Genomic DNA, 18879 nt, shown 5'->3' on the forward strand with positions numbered 1-18879 from the left:
AAAGAAGTTCATAACCTCTCTGCTTACACCCTTCTAACTCCAATAAAAATCTAAGCCAGGGCAAAATTTATCAACTCTGTTCATCACCAAGAGATAGTGTGGGCTACCATTTGTATAGAGCTGTTTTGGACTTACGAACAAAAGGAGTCATGAACAACTTCTTGGAACTGTATCCTTTAGCAAGATTTTTGTTGCAAGTAACTGAAAAATCCACCTTTAAAAAATATTCAGATAGCCCAAGAGATATTCATTCCTTCCAATTGCTTTCTCTGGTTAATTAAATGCTTCAATAGATTAGGGCTCCTTTCTTCCTCCATTCTGTTCTTCTTTTCTTTTTTTTCTGGAATACCCATCAGACTGATGCCAAAAGGAAACACCCTTCTGTCTTCAATGGGATCGCTGTACAAGACAGTCACTTCTGGCTGCCACGGTGATCAGAGTGTGGTTAGCAAGTGGTATGGCAATGTTTAAGTTTGACCAGAGACATTAACAAGTTATTGGTACCAAGATTAGAATAAAAAAGAAATTAGTCTGATTGCAAGAAGAGAAATTAAGAAAAAAATATAATGGAAAAAATCTAACAGTAATATTTTTTACCTATAGAAAAATATTTTTTTAAAGTGGAAGAACCATCTTTCCTTGAAAGCTAATCATCACAGGGATCTAAAGCCATGCCTCTGGCATAATTCCAAAACCAAGGGCAGCTTCAAACCAATCTTTTTTTTTTTTTTTTTTAACAGAATATTTTCCAAGTGAGATCCTTCTAAATCTACAGGTATAGCTTTCTGGCTTCAGTCCTCTCCAGAAACGGAGAATCCACCTTTTAAAGACAGGTCACCATACTCTGCAGTTACTTGTGATTATTCCAGCTGTCTGGCTCTTAAAAATGTGACTAACAAACAATCTCACCTTACAGCAGACATAATGGAAAAGCTGTGGAGATGCTTTGTTGTACCTGCCACATTGTTAAAGAGGCATGTGAAAGAAATTGTAGGATATGAAAGAAATACTGGGTGAGAAACAGGCAAAAAAGAAAACCTGAAGCCACCTATCACTTGCGCCACTCACCACCAAAGCTGCTGGAGCTGAGAGCATTATTGTTTAAGCTCTCTGAAGGGTATGTGGGAGCAGAAAGCACAACATCCCCAAGTTGTTACTTTGTCACAACTTTACAGAATACATAAGCACTTCAGTAAATACACAGATTTTTTTGCAAACTGTAAATCATCTGTGAGCCACCACTGTTTGACTAATTACAGCAAGAAGCTGTGCTCATTAGCTGTTCTCATCTGGCTCACTGCACGACCTAAATAGTCCGTAAATGAGCCGGCAATTATTGCTGTATTACCACTACCAGCTATGCTCACATCAAAATATCTCTACCAAATGTTATGCCTGTTGGTATTATCAGGTTAGAAATTTCATAAACATATTGAAGCAGTTAATTGGGAGATTATTTAAAAAAATGTGAAAATAGAATAATCAGTGAAAGGGTTTTCATCAAATGCCAGATAGGCGGCTCCACCTATAGACAAGAACCTTGGAATGCAAGCATCTGGCAGGATACCATCGCCTGCTTCTAAACAACACTGGAACATGAAGACAGCAACAGAAATTTACTCATATTAAAAGGAAGGAAAGTGAACCATGCATATTCTTATGGCACCTAAAAACGGTCTCTTGACTTGGTCAAAATATAACCAGAGTGTATGTTCACAGGCCAAGGGCCTGAAAGAACTTCAGCCAAACAGAAAAGCAAACTTGTAATGTCAGCAAGATTTCATTTTTTCCAGCTCCATCATATGGCACATATAGAAGAACTAGGATTTTTTTTTAAGTTTGGGTCAATTTATTTATTTATTTATTTATTTTTTTTTTTTTTTTTTTTTTTTTGCATTACGTGGGCTTCTCACTGCTGTGGCCTCTCCCGTTGCGGAGCACAGGCTCTGGACATGCAGGCCCAGCAGCCATGGCTCACGGGCCTAGCCGCTCTGCGGCATGTGGGATCTTCCCAGACCGGGGCACGAACCCGTGTCCCCTGCATCGGCAGGCGGACTCTCAACCACTGCGCCACCAGGGAAGCCCGGTCAATTTATTTTTAAACAAAACTTTTACATACATGGTAATGGTAAAAAGGAGCAATAAAATTACAACTTCAAAGAACAATTTTCTGACACCCTCAAACATTTTAAAAGAATCTACTTATAATATCAAATGATTAACTATATTCTTATTTATTCATTAAAAAAGTGTTCTTTGAGCTTCATTCTAGTTATTGTGGATATTTGAAAGTAATACATTATTAAAACATGCCATGATTCATATGTTATGCTCACCCAATCTCAATTGACCCAATTTAATGAGATCCTATTGTGATTATTTTCATTACAAAAAGGGGGGCCCTTGATAGTGTGGGCACTTTATTTTTCTTGTTTTTGATGGTCACTACATCAGATTCATCATTGACTATGATCATGAAAAATATAGAAGGAATAAAGAAAATGCTAAAAGCTAATTGGTGTTCTGATTATATTGGCTTCCTCCTACCTACCATCAAAGATGAGATAAATACTGTTATAAATAAATACTTCATTTGATTCTTGATTCTTGTAGTAGTTGCATGCATACAAGGTAGAAGCTATCTCTAAGGGACTGAATATTGTTATTTACTGGGACAAGGTTGGGGTCACAATGTGGCCTATCTCACACAGACTATATGGTAGACTTTTGACAGGATGCATAACAGAATTGATCATTAATGACGTGTTCCAAATAGATGTTTTCATGATGAAGAAACTGACTACAGCAATGACAATGATATCGAGAGGTAGCTCTTCCTATCTGCCAACTAACTGACCTCAATGGGCAAGAAAATATGCATCATAGTTGTTCAACTCTTTCCAGCTGCTAAGCTTTACAAAGAATTCTTCAAATCTGGTCAATGATCACCTGTCTTTTTCATGAATTTCATAAAGTTTTCTAGATAGACAAATCAGTCTTCACACTACAGGTGTTAGGCTATAAAACACAACACTGTTCCCCCCTCCCCTGCTGGAACCTTGATCAATTTCAAATTAATTGCAAGAGTAGTTTTCCCCTTTTTGTTCTTTTTTAAGGTCCTTTTTAGAAAGAATCTGTCTATGGCCTCTGAGACTTGCCTTCCCACTCAAAGTGTCTGCAGACCAATAATATCAGTATCATCCGTGAGCTTGTTAGAAATGCAGTATCTTGGGGCCCAACCCTAACCTACAGAATCAACCTACTGTTAATCAGAATTAACATATCTGAGAAACACTGGTCTAGGGAAAGTCCTGTTATGAGTCATGGGCCTCTTCCCTGCAAGAAAGGAGAGTCAAACCAGTGCCTAGCTATGCAGAATCAAAGACTGAGCAAAATAAACACATGGTTCTGACTGTTTTGTTCACTATCAACATTAACAAAAAAGGTTTATCCAAAGGCTACTCCTTCATATTTAGAAAGGTATACTGGATCCTGTGGAAACTGGATCCTTCAGCTGTTTGTAATGTGATAATCATATGAAGAGATATTTCAGAGTGCTTGCTTTGTGCCCAGTGCTACACACAATAGAATGGATGACTCACAAAAAACACATTCACCAAACACCTATCATCAAGAGCCTTAGTCGTCCATGGCTGTGGTTACACTATCGTTCAGATACATAACATTCCTAAAATCCGTTCAACTTTTCAATCACTTCTACATCTGTGGTATTACTTTAACATCACATATTTGAGTAGGTATCATTATCTTTTTTTTTTTAACAAACATATTGAGGAACTGAAACTTAAAGTTATTTAGTGACTTGGCCAAAGTCACCAGTTGGATAATGGTAAAGGTGAGCACTCCTTAAAAAACTATGCTTTGTGTACCTATGATACTCATAGAATTTATTCACTCAACTGTTAGAGAACATCTCTAAAGCAAATGTTGGCTTATATCCTGATGCCAGTGTATTAATGGGATCTACTGCATTGAATACCTCTGTGCATGTCACTCAGCAGTGGAAATATACAAAGAAGGATTCTCAGATTTTACTAGACAATATGGTATAATGAAGAAGCACTGGACGATGAGCCAGAATACCTCTGAAATAAACCCTATAGGGAGGTGTTTGCCAGCCCTCTAGGAAATGAAAACAATCCCAGAGTGAACAGATCAGATCCAAAGCATTTCCTCCACCTTCTAAACAGCAGAATCTCTGCCATGGAGGACATAACTGGGTGTCTGCTTATTATCCTAAGGGTTTAATTTGGCCTGGTTTTTAGCTTAAATGGAAGTACCTGTGGAGAGGGAGCCAGGAACAAAAGGCTCAAGGACAGTTTAGATTTGGGTGGTAGGATGGAGTTTTGTATTCCGACCCCCTTTATTTCTTCCTTAAGTGGTAAGAGGATCATTTGGAGTTGGAAGGGTCTCATAAATTGTAACCGTTTTCTCCTGTCCTGAATTCTAAACCACTTCAGAGACAGATGAGGAGTAGGACAGAGGTAACTATTAGCATTACAACGAAACCTCAGAGTAAGAAAGGTGGTGCAAAACACCGTCAGGCCTTTCTTGTGGGAGTCTACCGCTGTCAGACTGAGAGCACAAGGGAACGTACCTAAAGCAAGCCTCCGACAGACCTTCCAGAGGGTACCTTGCTCAGAAGAAAACGGCAGGAGGAAGGGGCAGAGCTGGGACTGCGCATTCCACTGTCAAATCACCAAGCTGAATTCAGAGCACCACCACCAGCAGGAAGTGAAGTGAGACAAGAGTGTTGCACTAATACACATCCCTCCACATTGAGGGAAATATAAGGAAGTAAGGACAAATGTTTCCGCATCAAATTTTGCTCAGCTTTTCAGTCTCTAAACACATTGGGCTAACTGTTACGCTAGTGATAAACCAGAAATGGAGCTATTTTCAAAGAAAGAAGGTTTGTAGCATACTATCACCACAAGACCAACTCTCAATTTCAAGAGACCACACTCCAAGAGCCACCATTGCTCCATTTTGGGTTTTCTTAGGTCAGCATAGTTTTGCCTCCAAAATGCTCTGACATGGATCAGAACCATGCAGTGCATTAAAATTTCTAAGACCACTCTATTATCCGTAGCCTAACGCTCACTCACTATCCTAATTCCAATTTTTTTCCCAGCCACATTAACATAGCTATCAGAGGTTCTACAGTGAGATCAAAGATACTCCAGTAATAAAATGACAGCAATAAGAGTCCTCAAATTTTAACATTTCATTATTAATTTCTCAAGAAATGAAGAAATTGAACACTCATGTACCTCACTTTCAAAGTATTCACAAATTAAATCCAATAAAATTGAAGCACAAATGAAAATTATCTTGCCACTGAAAGTTAAATTACAAATATTTCAAGTTAAATTGAGGTCAGCCTTCTTATTTTGTTCAGTTTCAGCTGGAGAGATTCTCTATGAGAAGCCTTGGTTGAGGCACAGCAGTTTCAATCCTATAATGAATGAAGTACAGCTCCTTCAGAGCTGAATCTGACTTTGTTTCAAAATCTCCGAGGAGCCTCATTTTTCAAGATTCCAAAAGGTTACTAAGACATACAAGACTATAACAGCACTGGCCCCATCTTCAATGAAATTTGGAATATGAAATAATCCTCGTTTCCTAAGCAGTTCTTCCAGGCAAAATTATGTCCACAGACAAAGGTCTTAAGTGTTTCCAAAGGCCATGGCAGAGACTCAGTGTATCTGAGGGAAGGCAGATAGATAATGAAAATCTTGGTTTCTACATAACTAGGACGCTAGCCATCTATGGCAAATTTAATTGTCCACAACTTTAAAAATTCAACATAATGGGAGAACTCTCCCACAGAGAGGTTCCTTTGAGCATGATGCATTTACCATATCTGGAGGACACGGTGGGGCTTGAGGGTGACAATTATGCATTCACTCTCATAGAAAGTTGCATAAGATTATCCTGCCCTCTTACAAAATTTGCAATAATGGTAGCCTTAGACCTCAGGTCTAATCCGAGATGCCTTTCTTCCTGAATCAGCACATTCGGTTCCTTTACTTCTTTTCTGCCTTTAGACTCTGTGTTTCTAATGCACTAGTGATGAACTGAGGGCAAGCTCCACCTTACAACAGCCACAATGTCCTGCATACAGACTTTTCCATTCCGTGCCACACTGGCTTCTTCCACACCTCTTCTAACAGGAATTGCTTAGGTCAGTGTTTTTGTTTGTTTGTTTTTGTTTTTTGCAGTACGTGAGCCTCTCACTGCTGCGGCCTCTCCCGTTGCGGAGCACAGGCTCTGGACGCGCAGGCTCAGCGGCCATGGCTCACGGGCCCAGCCGCTCCGCAGCATGTGGGATCTTCCCGGACCAGGGCACGAACCCATGTCCCCTGCATCAGCAGGCGGACTCTCAACCACTGCGCCACCAGGGAAGCCCAGGTCAGTGGTTTTTAACTGGGAATGATTTTGTGCCCAGGGAACATGCAACAATGCTAAGTATCTGGAGACATTTTTGATTTTCACAACTAGGGAGGTGGGGAGGAAAGGGTATGCTAATGGCATCTAGGGCACAGAGGCCAGGGATGCTGCTAAACCACTTACAGTGCACAGGACAGTCCCCACAACAAAGAAATATTCCTCCTGGAATGTTAATACTGATGAGATTGAGAAACTTTGCATTAGGTTGGGAAATCTGTTTCAAAGAGAAATTTTGCCCCTCATCCTCATATCAGTTTCAGTTGGAGAAACACTTCAAAAGATTCTTGAAATGCCGATGCTATTATGGTTTTAAAAGCTTGGACCCCTAATATTCTAGGGCCAACCAATATCCATGTCACAGCCTCCTCCTGATGCTATCTTTCCTAAACTTTTGAATGTTCCCGGCCTTCAATCGTTTTTCTTTCTTCTTCATCTACAGTAGCTAGATATGCCTCTTATGTCTGATCTTACAATTCCCTTTGAGAAACAGTTATATTTCCAATAGTTTAAAATACTTTGATCCTTTCCTTCCTGAATCCATGAAGACTAGAACTGTTTGCAGGAACTGAGAGTCACATTTCTTTCCTTTTATTTTTTTTCTTTGCTTTGTGGCCCCTACATATTTTTATTCTAATATGTTACTGAAATTTTTTTATTGAGGCATCCTCCATAATGAGAAACATGAAATGAGTAGGTTCTGAGTTTTTCAAAATTATCCACTGGCCACACCTCCACCCTTACTTTGTATTTCCAACAATAGTGCACATTTTTGTGGATTTACCCATTAAACTCTGTCTAGGTTATTGTAGCGTTTAGTATGCTGGCTTACTCTTTCAGAGGTAGTAATAACCCAATTTCTCTCGTAACAGACTCTCTATGATATGGAGTCTAAATTTTAAATTTAGACTCCATGATATGATATGGAGTCTATGATATGGAATCTAATGTATCTAAATTTCTTATAGTTTCCTGGAGTTTGGCTCTCTTTGATAGAGTCTGTTCCAGTCTGCTCTCTAAAGTCTTGCCCGCCTTCTTCTGTTAGGTATCTCCAACCCCTGTCACCATTTCTGATTTAGCAACAACTAACAACTACTAAAATATATGTCCCCTTGTGATAATACTCTCTCAAAGCAGTTAGACACAGTTGTGACCCTACAGTCAATACTGGCCTTCAATATCTCATTTTCTTCTTCACCTTTATCCAGCCAAGATTTAAATATTTGTCTTATATAAATGTCTCTCCTCATAGCTCATTAGAGTTCCACTATTCCTGTTCTGACAGTAAGACTGAAACACACCTTGGAAACCACTGCAGCTTCTCCTTTATGATCCCTAGAGGTCGTGTTTCATGCCAAGATTTTTAATTGCCTTTAGGTTTACAATAATTTCAATGAACGATTTGTTTGCTTCCTCCCAAGAAGACAGCTTTTTATTCTTTCTAAAAAAAACTCAAATTCTTCTTGTGGTTTATTTTTTGTTAATTTCTACCACACTTGTATGGACCAATCCACAATATGGCCTCTGAATTCTAATGCCACGGTCAGCCATTATATCTTTAACAATTCAAAAAAAACTTGAGACTTTGTAGTGAGGTGTAGGTCTGGAAACTTTGGACAAGCCATGTGAATTTAAAGTCATCCCTTCTAGTTTCCTCCCTTTGCTCCAAATCCATCATTAAAAAGAATGGGACTCTGAGTAGCCGCTCTATGCTGCCAAGAAGCCTGGTATAAAGAAGTCAAACCTAGAATTCCACACACCAGCGCACTCTAGAATAAGTAACTTAGTTGCCGTTGACAGTCCTAGCCCCCAGATTTTGCAGAAAAACACAGTAAAATAGCTAAGGATTATTCCACCTCCAAATGTCTAAAAGGTATGTTTACAAACTCTCTGTTTGCTATATATAATCACATTTTTTGCCTCAGTTTTACTTGCTTATACCACAGCTTCCATGGCCTATAAGCCAAATTAAAAACACAAAATTTAGGATTGTGTTAAAGCCTCTTGATCAAGGTTCTGCCAGAAGCTTTCATCTCAGGGCACTATTTTGCTCCCTAACTTCCAGTCTTTGTCAACCTCTCAATGTTTTCAGCCAATGCACCAGGTCCTAACATTTCACTGAATTGATCCTACCTCCCAGGATGATAGGCCTTCCTTTACAACATGGAGACTGAGACAAGATGCCCTAAGGGAAGGGCAGGAGAAAGGGACTGAGGAGCATGCCCAGTCTGCTACCTGACACATCGATTAGAATTCATTCTTTTCTCACTAGAGAGGAATGAGTGAAGGGACAGAAAAAGGCCAGTATTGTTACACTAGCCTTTCCACAAGAAAACATCATGGATAAGGAATAAGTTTTCCTTCAAACGGCAGAGTTGTTGAGGCTGCATTAGCACGATAACACATTAAAGTAATATTATGAGACATGGCCAGTATTAACAACAAAAAAGGTGTGTTTATTTTATAGCAACTCCACTATTAAGAATCTTAAAAAGCCTAAGTCTATTTCTATGAGGACAGGAGGATATACTTTAAGGATCTACGACACTCTTTCACAGATGTATTGGGACCTTCTCAGGATCTCAGGAGCTAGGATACTGAGAAGGTTAGAGGAGCATAAAAGAACAAGGAAAATATGGGAAGAGGAAGAAGACCTAGATAGAAAAGGGATTTCTGGACTCCTAAAACTGACTTATGATTTGAAAAGGAAGCATATGAGAAAGGTAAAGATATGTTATCACCAACTTCTAGAACCTGGGTGCTCGTAGATTTTTTTTTTTAATTATTATTTTTTTGGCTGTGTTGGGTCTTCATTGCTGCGCACGAGTTCTCTCCAGCTGCAGCGAGCAGGGGCCATTCCTCGATGCGGTGTGCGGACTTCTCACTGCGGTGGCTTCTCTTGTTGTGGAGCGCAGGCTCTAGGTGTACAGGCTTCAGTAGTTGCAGCAGGCTGGCTCAGTAGTTGTCATTCACAGGCTCTAGAGTGCAGGCTCAGTAGTTGTGGCGCACAGGCTTAGTTGCTCCGCAGCATGTGGGATCTTCCTAGACCAGGGCTCAAACCTGTGTCCCCTGCATTGGCAGGTGGACTCCCAACCACTGCGCCACCAGGGAAGCCCCACTAATTGGTCACTCTTGTGACTTTTGCCTCCTCCTGGAGCTGATCACTCATAAGTCTCTATGTTAAAACTCCATCTGCACCATGAGCTATAGAACCACACTCACAACTGTCTACAGCAGTGACTGGGTCCCGACATCCATTTAGAAGATCACAACCAGCACGAACTATAGTAGACCAGATTAGAATAGAAAGTATCATAGTGTATTGCATATAGTAAGGATAAGGACTGCTTTGTGACACTTTAGTTTCTGTCTGATATTTGTATCTGTATACCCTGTGTCAACATGCAAAATGTAATTTCCTGCTGTGGCCTGTGGTTCAATATGTCTGAAAAACACCAGCTTACAAGGCATGAATGTCTCTCTGGCTCATCAAATCAAGGAAAAATATTTTATTTTGTTAATTCTACAAAATCCTCCTACTCCTAAAATACAGTAATATAATCATTCACCCACTTCTGGAGAAATGGTGAAGTCATCCTCATTTTCTTACCACAAAAATGCCTCCTCTCCTGCAAAGCCTTCTATGACTATCAGATGTTCCTTTCTAAGCATCTAAGTTATTAACTATCTGCTAACGAATTTATGTACACATTCCCCTGCTGTGCCCCTCAGCTACAGCATAAACTCCTGGAACAGCACAGAGTGTTCCTCTTTCATGTATGTTTTTCCAATGCTCTGCAAGTATTATATTAAATTCTAAATAAATAAACACTGAATGAATATCTGGAGGACAGAAAAAAAACCCATAATCAACTATTACATAAAATGATCCCAGAAAATATTTTTCCCAGTAAATTCCCATTTATTCAAAACAACTGAAAGTCAGAATACTCAGATAAATTGATTATACTTGACTCTATAATTATATTGAATATAAGTTCTTCTTTCTATGATAGTTAACTGATTAATTCAACTAACCTATATTGACATTGTTGATCACCTGCTTCATGCAAAGCACTAGGCTAAATGTTACATAGTAAAGAGAGCTAAAGGACATCCTCCTCTGAAGGACCTATTGTCCTAATTTTTAAGTAAGATTTCAGTTAAAATTTGTGTCAGTTGTGTATATTCTAGATAATGGGTGTTTGGTGTGCATTTTTGCCTCAAGGAGTACAGGTTTCCCCCAATATCTGAAAGTACAGTTTTCCTATGAAATCTCTTATAAGCCAAAATGACACACAGTGATGAAGCAATTTCCTTAAGACACATCTTGCTAACGGATGCACGAAATAAATCAAGATGAAGACAGATGCTCACAGACACAGTTCAAAGGTATGGCAGCCTGATGCTGAGATGCTACACGTAGTTCCTGGGGAAGGAGCTTGGTGGTGTCACTCTTGCTGCTCTGGGTGTGCACTACCTCTACAAGGGCTCACTGCAGCTACCTCTACAAGGGCTCACTGCAACTACCTCTACAAGGGCTCACTGCAACTACCTCTATAAAGGCTCACTGCAACTACCTCTACAAGGGCTCACTGCAACTACCTCTACAAGGGCTCACTGCAACTACCTCTACAAGGGCTCACTGCAACTACCTCTACAAGGGCTCACTGCAACTACCTCTATAAGGGCTCACTGCAACTACCTCTATAAGGGCTCACTGAACACTATTTTCACTTTCCACCTTTTTCATAAAATCAAAATCCTCTTCAAATTTCTTTCCATTAGTGAAAATAGGTACTAAAGTAGGTCTTTTGTAAAAGCAAAGAGGCATAAAGCAAACTTTCAAAAAGCGAGGGATACCTGTAAATGGAATCAGCAGGAAACCCTAAACTCCCCAAATGAGGAATTTTCTTTTTCCATACAGCCCTGATTTACCCTAGTCAGTTTTTCTGAAGAATCAATGCATAGAAAGCTGAACCACCAAATTCAGTGTACTTATTTATAACATTGGAATACTCAATATCCATAGTGCCAAGTAACACATCCCTGTAACTTCCAGTCACTGTCTTAATCTCCCAGTTTCCAAAGCCTGCAATACCATGAATGTTGCCAGATGGACCTTGTGGGAAACACACCTACACCTCCTAGTTCCTCCCTTTCTTTGTCTACCTCATCCCACATCTATGGTTAACATCTATTAACAATAAAATTGTTATGCTCATTTAATTTTTCTTTCAAAAAACTCATCTGAAAGTCTGAGTGTAGTCTATAGAAGAAATGATGAGACCCAGAGAGAAATAAGCAGTCATCTAAGAAGTGAGGAGTGGTGAGTCCCTGCTCTCTGTCTCAGTGTCTGAGGAAATGTCAGTCTTAGTTGTTCTGCATCGCACTTCAATAAAGTTTCGATAAGAGAGTATTTAATAAAGACACACACCTCCAGAAGCTGTTAATTAATTCTTTGGGGCCTTTAGGGTGTGTGTCAGCAAGTCAACGTGGCTCCTACACAGTATGACACTCTTGAGAAACACGAAGAATCATGAAGCTTCCAACAGTGACTAACAACTTTAGAGTCATTTAGAACTCTAACAACGGAACTGAAATCTGACCTAGAATGCTGTGGTAATTTCTTTCCTTTTGAATTCAAATAAAGTACTTTAAATGTGACTGATTCCATAGCATTCATACTTAGGAAAAATCTTATATCTACACCTCCAGAGAAAAAAGGGCATACTAATGTTAGTCATCAACTTTGCATAAGAACCCATTTTTCTGGTAATACCACTACCATGTAATTAGGTCTAACATGCCACACATACACACACACACACACACACACACAGAGGAAAGCCTATAACCAAGGGTTTTCCCTCTCCTTTTCCCTGATTGAGAGAAAGGTAGGTTTGTTTAAAAAGGATAAATTCTGGAGAAACACATAACACATGGTTATATGGAGACTTGGAAGTCACCCAGTGTTCAGATTCCAGTCCTGCAGCTGATAGTACGGTGGGATATGTTTTGTAGGTACCATTACCATAGAACCCTTCTCCTTAGCCAACTGAGTCAGGGGCTTTCATTGTCCATTATGGCAGGAATGAAAAGTAAAAGGTCAGATTTTGAGTTTCTAATTTTTATAAAGTTCAGAGCAGAGACAATCCTTTATATTTCTAATGGTCAGAAGTTTTGAAGAACTTTGAGAATTGGTTATTTGAAAATCAAAAGTCTAAGACCTTAAAGGAAAAGGCTTAAAATTTTGGCCGGAAACAAGGCTTGGAAAGAAAATATATGAAAACACAGACTCTCTTATAAGACAGAGAAAAATTAGAGAGGCCAGGCTGCTCAGGAGATAGAAAAATGGAGTGAGTGTTATCTACAACGATGTGGGAGAATTTAGAAGAGCAGGGCTGTGATGAGGGTCCACACAAGAGGTAGCACGTGGAAATGAGCAGGTTCAGTAGCAGGAGACTTCCTAGCCTCCGTCTGAAGAGAGAGCCCTCTGCTGCCCCTGCAGGGAATTGAGTTCAAGCAAGTCAGAACTTAACACATCACTATTTGCTGGGCTCGGGCTTCTCACAGAATGATTGCATCAAGGTAGTCAGACTTTCTACGAGAAAGTTGAGGATTCCAAAAGACCAAGATGGGGACTGCCAATCCTCTAAAACTCTAGGCCTGGAACTAGCATAGCATCACTACTGATACATAGTCTATTGATCAAGTAGTCACAGCACATCTCAGATTCAAGAAAAGAGGAAATAGATTTTACCCCTTGATGAGAGAAGTAACAAAAATTTCAATCATCTTTACCACACCTCCCTAAGGAGGTGATGATTGAGCTGAGAGATGAATATTAGAAGGGAAACTTGGAAATTTTCTGAGGCATATGTTCCTGAAAAATAGAATATCACAAACCTGTAAAAACTCTTGGATGGGAAGGTGTCATTTTCAAGGAACAGGAAGAAGGTCAGTCTAGCTGGAGCATAGTGAATGAGAGGAAAATAGTTATTTATGAACTAGATAAAAAAGAAAAATTAATTTAAATTTTATTTTTTTAAAGTATTATTTGTACATAGTTTTTAAAAAACTAAGTTGTAATTTGCCCTAACATTCTGAATTCCCAATTCTTTTAACTATTTTAACTGGTTATCTTGTTTTCAAAGTAATAAGTTCATATTGAAAATACTTGAAGTATCTACTTTTGACTTCCTATTATGAAAAATAAAGATTTCACTGTCTTAAACTATACACTTACATATATCCCCCATCCTCCCCAAATAATTACATAACAATGACTCAGTTAAATTAGTATTTAGTGTTTTCACTATTATGTAAATACTATTTGGAACTGATTTACATGCTATATTATCTTTATGTCTGCTTTCTTTAAAACTTGTTTTTACTCGCGTTATTAATTGCCTTGTTTCATTTGTTTATTTTTCAAAGTATTTATCCTAATCTAGGTCTAAAATTTTTGACAGAAGTGTCAAATTCTTCTCATTAAAACAGAAAACATTACGTTTTCTTTCCTCCCTTAAAAAATTTTTTTTTCCTTTGGGATATTGCCACTGAAACTCTCAGTCCTTCTATTCCATTGAGACTGGTTGTAATTTGGATATGCTTCAGAGCAGTCAGCATGGAACTTCCCTTCACCATTTATTTGAAACTTCCCTTTAGCACACTCTCTTATTGAATTCTGTTTCTTCCTTCCTTAGTTCATTGCCACATTTTCATATCCTTAATTTGCTTTCTGAGAGAGGATGTACAGAAGATAAAAATGGTTTTCAACTCTTCCTCTTAATTAATTTATTCAGGATCAAAATTCAAGAATGGATTTATTTTCTCTCAGAATTTGGAAAGTATTATTTTTCTTTGAGTTTTCAATATTGTTTTAGAGAATGTCAGTATCATTAGAGAAGGCCAGTTTGTACATGACTTTTTCATTCTCTGGAAACTTTTACATCTTTTTTTACCCCTAGTATTTTGAAATGTGTGGTATTTTATATGATCCTTTCCCAAACATTCTGTTGGACTCTGGGTGGATTCCTTCTATCTGGAAATTCAATACTTTGGGGAAGCTGGGGAAATTTTCTTGTATTATTTCTCTGATAATTTCCTCCTATAAATTTTTTCTGTATTCTCTTTCTGGAATTTCTGTTAATCTGGAATTCAAGTCTTTTTGTTCTGGGAGGTTTTCTTATATTATTTTTGTTTGTTTTAAAGTAATTTCATCCTCTTTTTCCTGTATTTTCTCTCTGGAATTTCTATTAATTGGACTTGGTTCTCAAATGTCTTGACTTTTTTTTCTCCCCTATTTCTTATCTCTTTGTCTTTTTGTTTTACTGACTGGCCTATTTCTACAATTTTATCTTCAGCCTTTCAGTTAGATTATCTTTTGCTATCTATGGTACATAGACTAATGCCCCCACCCCAAAGATATTCACAGCCTAATCCCTGAACCTGTGAATATGTTATGTTACACAGCAAGGAATTAAATTTGCAGAGGGAATTAAGGTGGTTAATTAGCTGACTTTAAGATTGGCAGATTATCCCAGATAATCTGGATGAGCCCAGTGTAACTACAAGGGATCTTTAAATGTGAAAGAGGGAGACAGAGGAGTTAGAGTGATACAATGTAATGAAGACTCAACCAGCTGGACTTGAAGATGTAAGGGAACCACAAGCAATGAATGCAGTCAGCATCTAGAAGCTGGAAAAGGCAAGAAGACAAATTCTCCCCCAGAGCCTCCAGAAATGAATTTTGCCTTGATGATACCTTGATTTTAGTCCAGTGAGACCCACTTTAGACTTTCAGAGCTGTAAGATAATACATTTGTGCTATTTTCAGCCACTAAATTTTTGGTAATTTATTACAGTAGCAATAGAAAACTAATACACTATGATATTTTTAATTTCTAAGACCTTTGCCTCATTCCTGAATATTACCTTTTATAGCATCCTATTCTTATTTCATGGAATCATTTATTTTCTCTTTGAGGATGTTAAATACGAAGTGTGATGTTTTCTTCTGATATGTCTATTTTCTCTGAAAATCCTTTCTTTCATTCTTTTTTCTTCTTGTCTTTTATATTAGAGTCTTTCCTCAAAAGTCCTTGACTGCGAATTTATATTTAAGAGTGAAGCACTAAAATGATGACTGAAAACACTTCTTGCCTAAACAGGCTTACTGACCACTGGGCATTACCATAGATGAACATCCAGGAATCTGGCCATCTCACAGGAGGACTCCAAAATGCCAATACATGTGGTGTTTTTTCCTTTGGTCAGTTCCCCAGAGAGGTTTGATTCATCTTCTGTTTGAAGTACATCATGCCAGTGGCCAATATTCTGGCAGTCAAGTGGAGAAAGGGGATTGTGAACCTTTTTGTTTAAGATGCAAACTGTATAATATTTAGGAAATCAATTAATAATATGTCTGTTGCCTTAAAGCTCTGCCAAAGTTTTAAACCACCTGAGAGACTAAAGTCCAAATATTGTCTTTCTCACTGATTGGTTAGAAGAATGTGGCTTAGATGTGAGGGCAGAATGAGCTTGCTCAAATTCTCTGAGCCTACCTAGACCTTGGTCAGCATTCCTGAGGGAAGTTTCAGGGCTGCAGAGGAGGCTCACTTATCCATAATCACTGCCTCACACTGAGAGAGAAGAAAAAAGACTGATGAATTCGCCCTTCCAGTCACAAAACAGTGATCAACAATCAGGTAATTCTCTCCTCCTCCATGGGAAAAGGAAGATAGAAATAGGGCAAGATGCCAAGACTGTTAGTCTAGGAAAGTCCCTCCACATACAACCTAAAAAGTAGGAATATACATTCTTCAGTACGGATTTCCACTTCACCTAACTCATGCCTCAGCAGTACGTTGGATCCGTAGTCTCTTTGGTTCAACCTTTCCATCAAAGGTGCCTTCTGCTGGGATGAGGAAATATAAGGACCAACATATTCATAATATACATTTTAAAGCAATCTTCCCATTTTCATTCTTACTCTGCCCAAGACTACTGAACATTTTATGTGCCTATAATCCTGAATTTGGAGGCTCAAAACTATTAGGTGCTTTTAAAATTCTCCCCTTATTCCCCCTTGCATGTGACTATATTTCTACTTTCTCACTCTTCTAAATGATTTAGCACCAATTCATCTGTGTCCCATCATTCAAAATTTTATTGACATCTCTGTCTGCTGTCATATCCTTTCTCTTTGGTGTGTCCTTGAGGTTTTATGCCTTTTAAAATGTGTTTAATGACATGCTGGGCAATTTCTTTTCAAGAAAAAGGGTATCTTCAATCTATCATGTACAACTGTAATTCCTTTTGTTCTCTTCTACATTTTCCAATCTTTATACAATGAATATTCTTTTTGTAATCACAAAAAACACAATAAATGTTATTTTTAAGGAACTCAGAAAACTGTAGTATAGTGAAATTTTCATCTCCACTCATTCTAAATGATTTATTTATTTACAATCTTCTTTTTCTAAAACTAATTTTAGGCATCTCTCATCTATATAAATGACCCAATTATTCCATTTGCTAATATTTTTAATTGTATTGTATTAAAAGGCAAACACTGTTTGCATAGGAGTTAATAAATTATTAGCACTTCTTACATAACACACGTTGTACAACTAGTTTTCAAATTTAGAAAATGTAACAACTGAGCAAAATACATAGTGAAAAGACAAAGTTCAATACAAATGTATACACACCATTGTTAGCACTTTATAGATGAGAAAACTGAAGATCAACAAGCTTAGGTAACTCACCCAAGGTCTGTTACTCAAAAATCCATATACTTTTCGTTAATGCCACTTATTTCTGTGGACCAGTGTCTTACTTTTTTTCCCATAGATTATCTGGATATTCAACCAGAATTAACTATAGAAAAGTGTTACAACCATTTCATGTCTTAGTTTTCTATCAATAAAATGGGAAACTAAAACACCTGAGTCCTTTCTTTTTTACTTGGCTCTCAAGAGTTGATATGAGAATGGAGGTACTATTAAGAAAACATTAAAAAAAAATCAAACGGTGTTCTAGAATAACAAGTTAGCATAATTTAACATAAGAACTGTTCCCAAACTAAGGCTGCACTGTGATTTGGGTCCAGTCTAGCACTGGGAAGCCAACAGACCTACCTTACTGATAAAAGAGCCCCATCCCACATTTTACTGATGTGCTTTAGGATTCAGCAGCTTCACTGTTCTCTCAGCCTCTGTTATTATTAATGCTTAATTTTAATGGATGAAAGGAGGATTTTGGTGTGGGTGGCTTGCTTCTTCTTTTTGTTGTTGTTAAATGTAGCAACAAACAATCAAATCAAAGGAAAAAAAATACAAAGAAAATGGGTCGTGAATAAACAAAAAGGTCAGGACTCTAGTATTTAGTGCAGTTTCTGGGGAACTATTAATTACACCATGACTGGCAGATTTATCAGTACCTTCTGCTCTCTTTTGCCAGCAACTATGCAATTATTCCAGGTGTTGTAGTGGAATGACTCTATCAAATTTTATAGGATTAATCAGCATGTAAATGTTGGCAGGCTTCAGCCTCAGATCCGGACTTCAGGTGCAGCACTTAGAACAGATGGAAAGAAACACTTCTTCATTTATTTTTAAAAGGGATTTATATATTGGCCATACCTTTGCCCTGAGATAGAGTTCATTTCATGACATTTACCCAGAATAATCTCTCTTTACAGTGTACAAAAATATCACCTGTGTATTAAGAGGTAACAATGACCCTAGAATTTATGATGTGCATGAATATTACAATTCCATATTTACTCTTTGAAATATGGGAAAATACTTTAAACATTACTTCTGTTGGTTATAACTTTATAATATGCCATAAATAGTAGGTTAAAAAGACAAGTACAGGCTCTATTACCTCCACCTGTCATATATTTCTTTAGTGGTGTCAAGGAGAGGCTCAAGAGGGATTTGGGACACTGGGTGAAGGTCACTGTCTGATTATATAACTATTTGGCATAAACTCTTTTGCTCATAAACTTCCAGTAGCTCCAAAGTTCGTACAGCAGTGGCTTACAAATATTTGTTCTTGTCAAAAGCAATTTAAGCACTATGTCAGTAACAGGGGCTCACTACAGTGGGACTACTCAGTGCAGCTTAGTGATGAGGCACTGAGAGGGCAATAAAGCTTTAAGAAGCTCTCCTGGAAGTTTTGCTACCTCCTCGCACCCCTGGCCCCAGTTTAGAAGTACTGGCCCTGAGTATAAAGGTCAAACTTCTCAGTTTGCTATACAAGCTTCTTAGATTCTAGCTTAGTCTATCTACTCAATCGTACCTAAATCCCCTTATTTAACATGAATTCCAATCAGACAGGTTTCTCAATTATTTATTCCTGCCCCTAGTATTTTTCTGTTTGTTTCCTTGCAAA

The sequence above is a fragment of the Hyperoodon ampullatus genome (assembly GCF_949752795.1).
Source record: "Hyperoodon ampullatus genome assembly, chromosome: 3".
In the NCBI taxonomy this organism is placed as follows: domain Eukaryota; kingdom Metazoa; phylum Chordata; class Mammalia; order Artiodactyla; family Ziphiidae; genus Hyperoodon; species Hyperoodon ampullatus.